At 38.5% G+C, this 14,818-nt stretch overlaps 1 protein-coding gene across 1 annotated transcript in view; it reads left to right on the top strand.

Annotated features, from left to right (window-relative positions):
* Positions 1-1,290: 1,290 nt before the first annotated feature.
* Positions 1,291-14,818, top strand: part of KCNMB2 (potassium calcium-activated channel subfamily M regulatory beta subunit 2) — a 236,424-nt gene continuing 222,896 nt past the window's right edge. Inside the window, exon 1 of the mRNA XM_079156379.1 lies at positions 1,291-1,594. The gene's annotated coding sequence lies outside the window, so the exon portion shown is untranslated. The remainder of the gene's footprint in view (positions 1,595-14,818) is intronic.

Below are 14,818 nucleotides of genomic sequence, written 5' to 3'. Positions count from 1 at the left end.
CTATAAGGATTATGGTTCATGATACAAAAAGATTTTTCCCCTAAATCACATTTTATTCCTGAGAAGAAATTGTCACCAGTCAAGTAACAACTAAAAGTCACATACAATCAGGGCATATTCAAACCAACAACCAGAAGTTTAGAAAAAGAAAGGTAAAAGAATAGTGTCTCCCTTTTATCAGACATCTGAACGATTCAGATATTCAGTTCTTGCATATAATAAAATAGTAGATACTATGATTTAATCATTATAGCATGTCTAGATAATAAAACTACTAGTAATTAAATAATCATGATTTACAATCATTCCCTTTGAGGTTTTGTTCTAGGAGTTTATTTGCAGTGTTTGTTAGTCACTGTTCTTTTTTAGTTGTATAGGACAGTATACCACATTTCCATCCATATTACATCTGCTACTCTCTCTAAGCCCCTCCCCCAGAGCAGACCACTCAGTTTCCATAGTAACTACTACAAAAGTATTGCACTTGGGGTCTCAGGAAGGGAGAAATAAAAGCAGAAAGAAAGGACTCTATCTGGGTACTTAGAACATAAAACATTTTCCTCATTTCGGGGAGCCAAGAACTTTTTCTGCTCCCTTTGGAAAGGTATTTACACAACTTTTCAGAGTAGCATTTCTAGACACATAATATCCTCCTGTCTGGCCAACGGTAAGAAATTCCTCTTTCATCTTCCATGATCATGACTGTCCAAAATGGATCCAGGTGGTGTACACATGCGCACCCTTCCACCCACCACTCATTCTTTGCTTTCTGACAGCAGTGCCCGCTTCAAACAAGAACCAAAAGCTTTGTAAATCAGCTTGTAATAATAACTAAATGCACCCATTGGTCTATTCAGTCCATGATACGTAATTTGAGATTTCCTGTAAACATATAGCATAAATCATACCTCAATAATTGGTGAGAACTTTTCTTATTTGGATTGATTCTCTTACCTAACTCTAGAGATCACTTATTTTTGTAACTGGGAAGAACGGGATCCCCTTGCTAAGAGTAAGAAAATCCAACAGCATTTATTCTCAAGTTCACTTTCCAGGTAGAAATACCTATTTACAAAAGTTCTTTCTCCTGTAGTTACGGAGGATTTGGAAATCTGATCCAGTAAGGCAGGGTGGTGTCTGTGGGAAGGAAGTCTGAGTCCTCTCTCCCTTTTTAATATGAGAATTCGAAAGCAGTGGGGAAGTGATGCTGGACCTATCACAGCATTGCTAACAGACAGCCTATTACAGTATTTAATAAAAACAGAAACAGCATGCCTATCATAGGCTAATAAATCCTACCTCCTGCACGCTTTAAAAACAGTATGAAGCAGCTTCAACGGAGCTTCCGACAACTAATTTTAAGCATGGCTGTCTAGCGTGCCTGTCACTCCTATTGTCCTTCCAAACTCTTTCAGACATTTTGAGCAAGGAGTATTAAAGCTATGAGTTAGCAAGGGTTGTGACATTAATGGTGTACAAAGGCTTTAGGCACGAGAGGTAACGATGATTACCGTGGCTACTTGGAAGACTACACTGGATCGCTGTCATTAAAAATTAAGCGTGGCTTTTGAGGAAGATGTGACAACTACCGGAGGTAGGATTTGCATGTAAAACAAAGGAATCTGTTGCTGTTTCCGTGCTTTTTGTTTGCTCTGTGCTGTGTGGGTCACGAATTGCAGCCAGGTGCGGAGTGAGAAGCAGGAAGGGGAGTGGGAGACAGACTGCTTAGAGCAAAACACAGTGGATAGTATTATGTTTTATGTCAGAAATGCCTCGAGGAGGAACCGGCTCCAGGCTGGCTCGTAGCCTGCTGAGTGTGCATTCCACGTTGCTTTTCCCATCGAGTAGAAAGCTTAGAGGTCACGGAGAAAACACTTTGCTTCCTATCTGTGGTGCCAGCGGGGTGAGTGGGAGGGTTGAGTGAAGATTTTGGCGGGTGGGAGGCATAAAGGTCCAAGAAAAATAAAGAGGAGGCTCCTGAAACCTGTTAGGTAAATATTTTAGGGCTATGGTCAATGTGCTTTCGTACTCAGAGTGCGGTTTTTGAAAGGAGAAATTGGAAGATTATGACGGATTTCCCTCAAAAAGAACTATTTGGGGTTTAATCTATCACAGAAGAAAATTGGGTAGTACCTTCGTCCATCTTGCATATTGAAGGGCTGATCCACACTGTTTGTATTATTGGTTTTGCTAAAGGAGATTAAGAGTTTTAGACTGAAGAAGGGGTTTTCTCTCTGTGCCTGCTCTTGCTTTTGAACAACTGCCGGGGCTGCAGATGTAAATGTGATTCGTTAGAGGTTATGGTCTTCACGTTTTTACCTTTTTTTTTTTTTTTTTTTAAATGAACAGCATAAAAGCACAATTCTCCTTGAAAGAGGAGAGGGACAGTTCGGTTCCAAAGTCCAGTGGATAATGAGTAGGTTTGCAGAGGCACCTACACTGCTTTGTACTTTATGTGGGATTGGTAGAACTGGATCGGAAAAGGAAATGTCAGGAAATCACAGACTGAGATCTTTGAAGCAAAAGTGTAATGATCAGAAACCTGTGTTTTCCCAACTTGGTCTGTGGTGCAACTTTCAGTCTTTGTCATTGCACATGACCCTCTCTGTGAAGTGGTAGAAACGTAGTGAGTGGATCCTCAGTACTGTTTTCTTATTTCTCCAATGGACTTCACGAACTCCAAGATGTAAAGATATCATTTTCTATTTTTAAAAACTCAGTGTTCTTATACATTGATTTGATTACATTGAATGGTAAAGATGTAAAATATGATAGCATTTTTGTAAAAGAATGTAGTATTCTTCAAATAAGTTTACAACTTCAGTATTAATGCAGATTTAACTAGAACCAAAAGTGAAAGACAATTACAGTATGTTTGTTTTCAGCTAAATAGTGGAATTAAGGCTAAGTGGGGCTTTTGCTTTTCTCTGATGCAATTGAGTTTGTGCATTTGTGAGCTTCTGGGTATATACTGCTGTTCTCATGCAAAGTTGAAATCACTGCCCCATAGCGGGTGGCATTTGTGCCTGAGGTTGTGTGTCTGCTTTTCATAACAGTGTAATGGATGTTTCTGAACCAGCTATACTCTCACGCTAAATCTCTTATGTGACCCAGCGCACATATCCATGAAAGGACTGTGTAGGATTCCTGGTGCAATTGATGACTATGGCATAGTTTTCTGCTTTTTTGTGGCCAGTGGATGCGTGACCTTGACCTTGTCAAATCCCATTCTCTAGCCAATTGAGCTCACCAGTCAAAAACCTATCTATAGAAGGAAAGAGTTTGAAATATACAGAAACACACACACACACATATTTTACTTGGTGAAGGCAGAAGTTTACAAAAGGATATGATTTCTACTGTGTTTATTAATTTTAGGAGGACTTTTATTGGCTTTGGTCCTACCAATATCTTCTGAAACTAATCAGATCCAATACTAACTTTAAAGGTAATTCGTGCCATCAAACTTGTCAATGGGAGAAATGATCTTGCTGTGATTGTGCTGTTAGCACTTCACTGGTAAACACAGAGGATTTTTCAGCATTTTCATGGACTTATGGAAAACGTTGCTATATGAAATCTTACTGGTGTATCTTGATTGTATCCCCCACAGAAATGAAAACCAGAGGAGAAAGGTGATTATTTTTCTTGTCAGCCGTGGAAAAAAAAAAAAAAAGCCAAGCCAAGTAATTTAGTCAAACAGTCTACTTAGTGTCACAAATTAATCTCACTGCCCATTTACATTGGTAACCAAATCATTCCCAGACATTCTTTCCTTGAGGTTGCTGCTATATCTAGTAAAGAAAGCAATCCCCCAGCTATACAAGAGGAAAATCTGGAATCCATCCTGACATAAAAAATAAGCAAAGCTTGAGTCAGTATCACTTAGTCCTCATGGGCAGCACAGTCACCGTATCCGTCACCACAACTGAGAGTTCAGAGTCATCTTGTTCTGTGTCTCATACACACACACTGTCACCATCCCTCTTTATTGAAAGACATGGGACAGGACAAGACATTTCTCACATTAACACAGTCTTCTCTCCAATCATCTCCCTTCTCCCACCCAAGTATCTAAAATGAATATTCAAAAAATCCATGATATTATATCAAATAGAAAAGCAGGCTACAATCATGTACATACAATAACCCTAATGTTGTTAGTATGCATGCGTGCATGAACAAAAAACTAAAAAAGTTCACCAAAATATTAACAGCAGTTATCTCATCGATGGGTGTAATGGTAAATCCATTTTGTACTCTTTATTTGCACTGTTACTAAAGTTTTCATTTTTCAAAGATCATGTAGTATATTAATAATCACAAGATGATATATCATGAAAGTTTATCTGTATTTCTTTTTCAAACCGCATTGCCATCTTTGCCCATTATCCTACTTCATTTAGATCATTTTCTTCACCCCAAATTCCAAAGTGATTTCTTTGTCCAAGCAAGACTGAGCAGAGATGTCATTCCTTGGCCATGGCTTCCTTGGATTTTTTGATAGATCATGAGAAAAACAGCATTATCCTTCCTTAGAGAGTGACTCCCACCTCTTCACTCAGGTTTCCTACTAAAGGAGAGAAAGAGAGAGTGTGGAGAGAGAGAGAGCGAGAGAGAGAGAGAGTGTGTGTGTGTGTGTGTGTGTGTGTGTGTGTGTGTGTGTGTGTATAATTTCTACTTGCTTTATGAATACATAAGTTTTAAGAACTCTCTTTCTGATTCTCCATTATCTGCTAAATATTAAAATGTTGGAGTGTTTTGTGTCACAACTAGAAATCTCTTCTTTATCTACACTAACCTCTGAATGAGTCAGATCCAGTCATTAAATTTTAGAAACTATGTATACACAGTTTACAAATTCCAATCCTTAAGCTAGACTTACTTTCCAGTCTCAGACTTACATAACTTTCTACGTAACATTTCCACTTAAATGACTTACAATCATCTTAACACTTCACATGTTCCAAATCACATTTCTTAATTTCCACATAAAATATCCTCCTTCCATATTTTCTCTATGTAGGTAATTGGAAATTTCATTACTCCACTTGCCCAGAAGAAAAATTTGGGAATCTTCTTTAAAACTTCTTTGTCCTTCACATGTGTTAGATAATCCTGTTGTCTCTACCTTAAAACTGTACCTAAACTATACATAAAATTAAATTTCCACGGCTGACCACCAACTCCCAGATTATTGTCTTTTTTCACAATCAATCTCTTTGTCTGTCTCCCCTCTGCTCCTATACACACATCTAATTACATTTAATTCTATACGCAACACCAGTGGTCATATCAAATTGAAATTAAATCATATCCACTGCTGACAAGCCTCTAGTCTTCCCATCCAGCTGCAGACAGAGGCCCAAGTCTTGCGACGGCCCACAGGCCCTGGAATTATCTGGCTCTTCCTACCTCCTATGTCACCACTGTCCTGCTCCCATTTCACTTAGGCCACAAGAGCTTCCTGGGCTCAAACCCACAACACACTTTAAACCTTCAGCCCTCCACGTTGCTGTGCCTGCCACCCAGGAAGCTCTTCCGCTAGGTAGTCATTTCACTTTTTCAGGTCTCTTTTTAAAAAGTCACTTTATCAGAGAAGATTTCCTTGAAAACCATCTTTTAAAACACACCACTGTGCTTACTTCTCATTCCCAGCCTGTGCCTTCTTGTTCTCTACAGCACACTATAATATCCCTGACAGGTTATAGGTCAAGTATCCCTTGTCCTTCTTTCCCCTGCTACAATGTAAACCTGATGAAAGCAGGGGTCTTGCTTTGTTCCCTGCTGTTCTATGGCATCTAGAATAGGTCTGTTATATAGTAGGCACACAATAAGCAATTGCCAAATGAATGAACAAGTTGTTCAACATAGAAATTGAATGTTTTCCCCCATCAAAGTTCATTAGTAGCATTAGATTCCAAGTGTAACTATTTCAATCTTAGAGTCAGAGTTCAGTGGCATAACACCTTATTGCTTTTTCCAAAAGTGACAGATACTGAACACCTTCAAAAAAGTCAAGGAAATTTATTAAGATGATTTTCTTCATCCTCTCTGCACAGGAGGGGGGAAAATCACATCACTGATTCCAATCTATGTCAAAGCAAATACAAATTCAATTTGCCTGAATTTGATCTTATCCAGAAGATGACTTCTATTTCAAAAAGGACATCTTTACAGATCTCCTATACAAATGACTATGGATATAAACATGGTCTATATTTTCTTTGCTCTCCCTTGTTGGTCAGGGAAGGAATGACAAAACCAGTTTAGAAGTTGGAACTGGAGTCAGTATGCCTTTCAGGTGAAGCCCCAAGTAGCTTGTATGGCAATAGGAGCCAACCAATAATAATCAATAACTGTACTATTCATTTTCATTCTCCCTAAATCAGCATGGAACAACCTCATGATCTATTTAACAGGGATGCTGTACCATTCATAAAGTGTGTGTTTTCAAATAATGAAAGTATAATAAAATAATCTTATTGTCCAAGTTGGGTATAAATGATAAAGTCCAGTATTTCTAGGATGTTTTATAGTCAAAGAGGTGGTACGCCATGAAAAGGACATGGCATCTGAGATAAGCACAGGCTTTAAGAATACAAGAACTTGGTCTGAATCTGACTCTCTCTGCGAGATAAGTAGGAAATCTTGGGCAAGTTGTTAAAATGTTGCTGAGCTTTGGTTTTCTCATTGGTACTTACTTGATGATGGTGGTAATCTCTACCTCTTTGGGTTAATGATTAAATGTGATCTGTGTGCCACTTTCCCATCAGAGTACCTGGCAGAGGAAGAGAAGCCTAAGCAGTAATAGTTTTTCCATCACTATTGTCATTTAATCCTCAGATCATGTCTCAGCAGTTAATATTATACTTTCCATTGAACAGATAAGAAAACTTAGGTGTGTAGAAGTTAACCAAATTGCTCAAGGTCAAAAATCCAGTAAGCTATCACAATTTTCTCTCCCTTCAGTCATACAGACTCTTGATAAACAGAATGTCAGATGAACCATCTTTAATGTATTTAGTGACTGAAGGCTGCCAGTGATTAGGGGACTCTTTTAAGGGAGAAACTGAAGAAGAGGCTTTTCCCCTGCTGTGAACAATAGGGGTGCTTTACATCCTCCTTCCTTTGACAAGACATAGGCTGGAACTTCCATAAACAAACTAAGTGAATGGGAAGTTGCAAATTAAGAAACCCCCATCTCTGGACATGCAGGATAAAGGAACACTGGAACCAGCTTCACATTTATGAACACCTTAGTTTGTGTATCAGTCTTGTCTGTTTTCAGTTGGTTAGCTTGCTGAGCTTCCTTCTCCTCTGCAGAAATGCAGATAGAAATAGCACATAATTCATGGGGTCAAGGTTTAAATAAAATCATCTAGGGCTAGGTATTAGCACAAACTGAGTACATACTATATATTGTCTATTTGCACTTAACTACCATTATCTAAGATGAAACCGTGAACATCAATTGCATGACACGGAGAGATTTTGTTTAAAAATCACCTTTGGTTTTTGTTTTACAATGCCAGGCCTCGCACCCACTAGGCAAGGGCTCCACTACTCAGTCACATCCCCAGCCCTCCTTTTACTTCTTGGTATTTTACCTTTTACTTCTTGGTATTCCTTATCTCCAGATTCATACACTAGGCATAATTTGAGTCATTAGCATCAATAGAGTAGTTCAAGGCTATGGAGCAGCTGATCAGAACCAGAGACAGATTTTCCTAAGATATGTGATGTTGGTTCATTTCTTATTGGACCCCAAAAGAAAGAAGTAATTCTGGAAAAATCAAGGAAAATGTCTGCCTCCCTGACATACCAAACCCAATTTTATAGATACAGGTACTGGAGACAAAACTTAAACCAAGAACCTTCCCTCAGTCTTGTCAAGTTCCAGTTTTAAAATTTCAGGCCTCTTCACTCTGGCCATGCTCTCGCCGCTTTGGCCAGACACATGCACTATCATACAATGTGACTTCAGTGTGCAATGTGCATAAAAGAGGCAATTAGCATCATCAATTATTCCAGATTTAGCTTGACTAATTTGTGAATGCAAAGGGTGTTTCATTTAATTGCCCAATAAAAATCTCAGTGCCTCCAATTAAACTATCGAGAAACTCTCAAATACTGATCAACTACATAGGTGAACTTTTCCTTTTCTTCAACTCTGAACATCAGCCTGCACCAAATAACTCCTTGTATTTTGAATCCCTGGAGCTTCATTTCTGCAGCTAATGAGTGTATTCTTGTAGAGATTTCCTTTAATATTTCTCAAATCTACTTCTGTTCCAGCAACCAGAATCAACAGTAGTATCTCTCCAAAAGTGTGGGGTGGGTGCCATTGTCATAAAAATGTCACAGTTTAAAGGTATTTTTTTTAAATAATCTTCATGAGATATTGCACCTTTTGTTCCAAGAATGCCCTGTGCATAATTCCACCATGGCCTTATCACACGGTGCTGTGGTCTTTGGGTCATTTACTTCTGTCTTTCTACCCACCATATTAAACTGTAAGTCTCTGGAAAGTTAAGAACTGTGTCATGGTTGCTACAGAACAGAGCAGAGTTCTTGTAGTAGTTAGTGTTCAATAGGTTTCTTGAACAAATCAGTGATGTGCATACTGGATTTCTCAGTGTCCAGTTGATGTAAAGAGGGTAAAGGACCATGTGGACAAGTAAATCACACACCTCAGAAACAGGATGCTAAGTGGTACTATCTTATAATAATAAGCCCTGGACCTGCTCTCATTCACCTGGCCTCTCACCTCTTTATATTCTCTATCTGTAACAGATGCTCTTTCTGTTTTCTCTTCCTTCCTCTCTGCTGTTGGCCCACAGCCGCTACCCTATCTTTCTAAAGCACATGGTGGGAACTTCACTCCAAGCTGCCTTGGAATCTGACAGCTCAGATTGCAAATGCCTAAGCCCCCTCCTCATCAAAGCCTGGTGACAGATGAGCCAGGGTGAGAATTTCAGCTGAGGGTGGGGGATAAGTCCGCTGTCAAGATGTCAAATCTGCTGACGTCTCAGGGAAGAAAGAGAAGGTGGTTGGAATGCTGGACAGGAGGACTTTGGTTTACATTTGCCAGCATTAGAACTAAATAGGGAAAATGTCAGATGAATCCCAACATGCAGATTCCTTGTCACCTTGGTGTTTCCCTTGACTATGAAATTAAACCTCCAAAAGACTCTGGACATGGGAGTTCATTTTTAGTTTTCAATAGATTCACTCAATAAATAAAAAAGAATAGTTAAGCAAGGGCTGTGTAAAACTGATATGAGGTATATGTGGTAATAGTGTACTGGAATATAAAATATGTACATGTATGATTACGTGAATGGTATGAATCTACATCATGCACAACCATAGACATGAAATGATGCACCCCATTTGTGTACAATAAATTAAAATGCAGTCTGTAAAAAATAAAAAAAATTTTTTAATGTAACTGAAATTTTATAGTATAGTTTTGAATTCAGATAATACAATTATAAACTTACTGAGAACAGACACTGGTTTTGTAACTCACAGCTGAAAAGAACTCTGCTAAACATATACATATATATGTATATATATATATATATATATATATATATAACTACATTAATAAAAAGTAATGGTTTTACTAATATAGAATATTCTCTTCACCCTTCCCTGAGGCAGGGCCATATTAGAGAAATCAGGTAAATATTTTCTCTTCATTTACCAAGCTACTTAAATGGGTACTTAATGGTCTAGAAACCACATAAATCTTAATTCCACAGAATCACTTTGTGCACTGTGGTGTAAGTGGACCTCTTATGGAAGAGGAAGGAAGAGGAGCTCACTCCTGAGTCCTGATGTTACCTGTTCATTACTGGATCATACTACTCACAGGCATTTCCATGATTGGAAATAATTTGCAAAAACAGTCCTTCTAGAATTCCTACAAAGGTGGATTCGATTTAGAAACTTCAAAAATCAAGTCCTTACTACGCCACTTGTGTCTAGGAATTCCACTGAGGTGTGAGATATAGTTCAGGACCTTATAAATAATAAGTTCAGTTTTTAATCAGACTTTTTGTTTTCATTCGATTTTTCACTGAAAAGCTGGTCAAGGTCAAGTACCCGACTCTATAACTCTGATCCACAGAGGCAAAATATCTTTCTTAGTGAAACTCTGAGAAAGTTAAAAATAGCCATCAATTCAAATGCAAATCTAGACTCTTTCTTGCTGTGCATCAGATGCAGAGACTCATTCTGGACATGCTGTATAAGCCAGTTTATGAGAAGGAGAAAGAGCAGTTGGTAGCTCTCACTCCTAAGTCCTTAAGGTCCTGAGTTTGGTTTTGCATAAGCATTAGAAAATTTCAGGCCACAGGAAGAATATGTGCTCCATCACAGTGAGCTAAAACTTCTTCAGGGGGATTATTTCTATAGTAATTCTGGAATAATTGATTGTCTTGGATTTTCTTTCTTTTTTTTCTTTTTTTTTGTACATCTCCTAGTATATTCCAAATGAAGAAACTAGTAGAAAAAAAAAATAACCTGACTTCCAGAAGAAATTTTTTTGTATAATCCAAGAGGGAAAATAATAGGATTAGACCATTTTCTTCCTCCCTGTGAGGATGACCAGTGACTGGATTAACTTTGGTTCCTAGTGGTTTTATTTGATCCTGTGTGGTACTTGGGAACAGCCTGTGAGGCTGTCTGTTTAGACAACTCAAGGTAACTATTTGCTTTTAAAATATAAAAATAGAACAGCATAGACACCACTTCTTTGTTGGAATAAATCTAAAGAACTGTTGAGAGAGAGAAAGTGTATAGCTAAATGATGGCTTAGATAACATATTTCTAAATTTAAGAAAGTATTTTGAAGGTAGAAGAAAAAAACAATATCCCTGGTACAGACAAAACCAAGTAGCGAATGTCTATTATAACATGCTTCTCAATCTACTAGGTCTATTTCCCCATTGACAAGTGGTTTTGGTAGCTGCTGAACTGAAACTGAAAAAAAAAATGGTATAAAGGAAACAGATGTGCTCTGATTTATATGCCTGTGTGAGAAGTTGTCTTCTGTGTAATTTTGATTTCAGGCATATGATGGTGGTTAGTATGTTTGGTAAAAGAAGGTTCCCTTCTGCCTATGAATGTGCTCAGATGCCTATGTTATTATTTAATCTATTCTCCATCTTGCTGTACTTTAATAGATAGTCCTCATTTCACATTTGCATTTGCTCATTCATTTATTCAACAAATATTTATTGAACATCCACTATGGGCTAGGAACCATGAGGAGTACTGGGCTTACAATTCTGAGCCAAATTAGAAATAATCTCCCTCTCCAGTGATGAAGTTTATAGTCCTAGAGGAGAAAAACATTATTCAAATACTCTCACAAATAAATATACAATTACAGATGTAATAAGCGCTGAGAGGCTTTTTAATTGGAGACATTAATGTAGTCAGGGGTGTCAGGAAAAGCTTCTCTGAGGAAGAGATGATGGAGATGCTAAGTGGAAAAGTGGAGAAGTGGAAAAAAGAGCAAGTAGAAAGCAGCAGGTGCCAGAGGAAAAGCTTTCCAGGCCGAGGCAAAGCATGTGTAAAGGCCAAAGCCTGGCACATTGGCTTGGCGCTTACCAAGTGGGCTGTGTGTGTGCATCCATGTTTGTGTGCTAGAGACAAGCAGACATGTCTGTCTGCTGACAGAGATGGGGAGACAGAGGTAGAGAGACAGAGAGAGAAAGAGAGAGAGAGAGACAAAAGAACATTGAGTTTCGTGCCCTTATGGAGCTTATTAGAGGGAAAAGTAATTAAAAATAATAAGAAGAAACTAGATGAAAAGAAATCCTGACACAGAGAGAAGATGAGGACTGTTCCCTGAGGACAGGGATCACATGTGGCTGGAGATTCACAGCAAATGACTGTGATTGGAGAGAAGGCTAGAAAGGCAGCAAAGAGCCATGAGGTAAGATGTCACAGGTCGCATTAAGGAGTTTGCCCAGTATTCTAAGAGCAGTGAAGAGCCATCAAGGTATTAAGCAGGACAAGATATCTGCTCTTCATAAGGGAACATCTGACTGCAAAATAGAGAAGAGCCAGAGAGGACACCCAGAAGCCAACTGCAAGGCTGCGGCAGCAGTACAGATGGTGGAAGCCTGGACAGGAGGCAGCGAATGGCAGAAAGGAGGCCGAGGAGACGTGCTTACAAGTCATAGCATAGAGCTGGTGATGTGAGACAGTGGACAAAGCAGAAGTTAGTGGCAAGGATAATCATGGGTGCTTAGCAAGAATAACCAGAAAGATGGTGAGGTTCTGGAACAGGAACTAGAGTTCCCTTTCTTCAATAAGTCTTTAGAAATTGCAGTCTATATTCACTTCTTCTGCCACACACATAGACACACACACATGCACACACACACGCACACACACTTATGGTTTTTTGTTATTTGTTATTTTGTTTTGTTTTGTTTTTTTCTTGAAATCCTCTCCTCCCTTCATTTGAATTATGTTTAACTATTTAACTTCCCAGCCCCCCTCCTAACTTATAGTTCTTTCCTATCTTTTCTTTGTGGATCCTGTTTTTCCTCTTTTCCTTTTCTAAATTTTTTCAGTAATCTTGAATATCATCTGTTGCACTTGAATCCCAAGCCATCTCTCCAGCTGTGACCTTGTTCTCCAGTTTGAGTCTTGGGTTGCACATTACCTAGTAGACACTTCCTTGTGGCTGTCATCTTTAGACTTCAAAAGACAGTTGACAAAACTAAACTCTTGTCAAGACCTGATAATTCCATCCCTGTCTCACCTTTCTAGTCATTATACCATCAATCTCCCAGGTTTTAAAGTCATTGACTCCTCTTCCATCTATATACTAATTATCCTGAGTCCTGTTGATTCTTCATTCAAAACATTTTTTTTTTTTTTTTTTTTTTTTTGGCATCTGGGACCTTTTCCTCCCCAAATAAAGACCCTGTGATCTCACACCTTGACTATAAGATAGTTTACTAACTAATCTCTTCACTTCTTCACTTCTTTCTTTGATATTTTTCAAAGTACAGTCCTTGAATCAACTGCACAAGAATTATCAGGGGAACTTTAAAAAAAAAAAATCAATTCAAGTGACCTGTATTTAATAGGAATTTTTGGGGTAGGCCTGAAAATTACCAAACATCATAGGTAGATCCATCATCTATAAATTTTGAAAAAAAAATTGTTCTGCAATCCTTTTCTTCTACACAGACCTTCCAAATGAATAGTCCCAAAGCATGACCTTGGTTGTGGATCTTCCCTGATCATAGACCTTTGAATTTCACTTAACCAAGTAAATTGTCTCCCAAGACAGCATGTCAAGATCCTCCGACTTCTGGTTTCTTGATAAATTTCTAGCCTAATCTTTATTCCACCCACTTCTCTTGTCCTGGGTTGTGACTGAAGGACACCAAGGACACTGCTTGCCACCCTTCAAACACGTCTATCTCATACTCAGGCCTCTTCCCTTAGCCCAGGAATTTCACACATCCAGGAAAGTTGTGTTATGGTTTTAATTTGGAATGTCCCCAAAGTCTCATGTGATGAAGGTTTGGTCACCAATACAGCAATGTTCAGAGGTGAGGGTTTCAAGAAGTGTGATTGGATCACTGACCTCAACAGTGGATTGACGACTTGATGGCATTATTGGGAGGTGGTGGAAACTGCAGAGGTGGGACCTAATTGAAGGAGTAGTTCTTTGGGGGCATATGCTTGGGGACATATCTTATCCCTTGTCCCTCTCTCCCTCCCCTACCTTCTCCTTCTCAGCTGCCATGAAGTGATCAGTTTTGCTCTGCCATGCTCTTCTGCTATGATGTACTGCATTGCCACAGGCTCAGAAACAATGTAGCCAGCCAATCATGGACTGAAACCATAGCCAAAATAGATCTTTCATTCTTTAAGTTGCTTTTCTCAGGCATTTTGTCGCAGCTACAGAAAGCTGACTAACAGTCTCCTTCCCCTGTCATTTCTGCATGTCAAAATTCTACCAATCTCCAATGGTCCCTTCCTAATAATGGTCTCTCATTCTCTTCCCATTTTCCCTCTTCCCTTTCTATTCATTGCCTTCTAGGACAGAAGGTGCCTCTCCAGTCTTTGAACTCTTTCAATCGGTTTTACTTTTTGCTACTTAACTTACCACATAACTATACACAAATAATTTTTATTTTTCTTTCTTCTATTTACACATTAAAAACAGGAGCTGTACTTTATAAAGTAATGAGTTGACAGAAAGTTGACCAGGGTTCCAAATTCATGTCTAATGTGTGTCTTTATGCAAACCATTTACCTTTTTGTTAATTGGGATCATGTCACTTATTCTATAGAATTTTGGATAATATAAGCAGAGGAGTCTTATGAAAAGATAAGCCACCTGAAATGACTAATGTTTAATTATTTTCACCTACAAAATTGGTCTTTCATTATATCTAGCAGTGTTCTATATATTAGTACACTTTCCTTTAAAATATTGTTGTATCCCATACTGTGTTTTGCATTCACTTTACATGTCAGCCCCTTACCCACTGGATTTGTATCTGAATATAACAATGGTGTCAATTATTGCCCTGCAGAGAGAGAAGAATTAGAGAGAATTTGAATTGAAGAGAGAGAACAGCAACAACATCACGCAAGCAAACTATCAATCTATCTCAATGCTGATCCTTAACTGTTCTTTTTTTTCAGAGCAGGTGAACAAACAGCAATGTTAACAATAAGCTAAAGCAAGCTGTTTTCTAATGAGAGAGTTCTGTTAAATAAAGGTCAGCAGGAAAAGCAGCAACACTCATTGTTTCTTGTTTATGGT

Source organism: Sciurus vulgaris (assembly GCF_902686455.1).
Source record: "Sciurus vulgaris genome assembly, chromosome: 10".
Classification (NCBI taxonomy): domain Eukaryota; kingdom Metazoa; phylum Chordata; class Mammalia; order Rodentia; family Sciuridae; genus Sciurus; species Sciurus vulgaris.
This window is presented reverse-complemented; position numbering and strand designations above follow the sequence as displayed.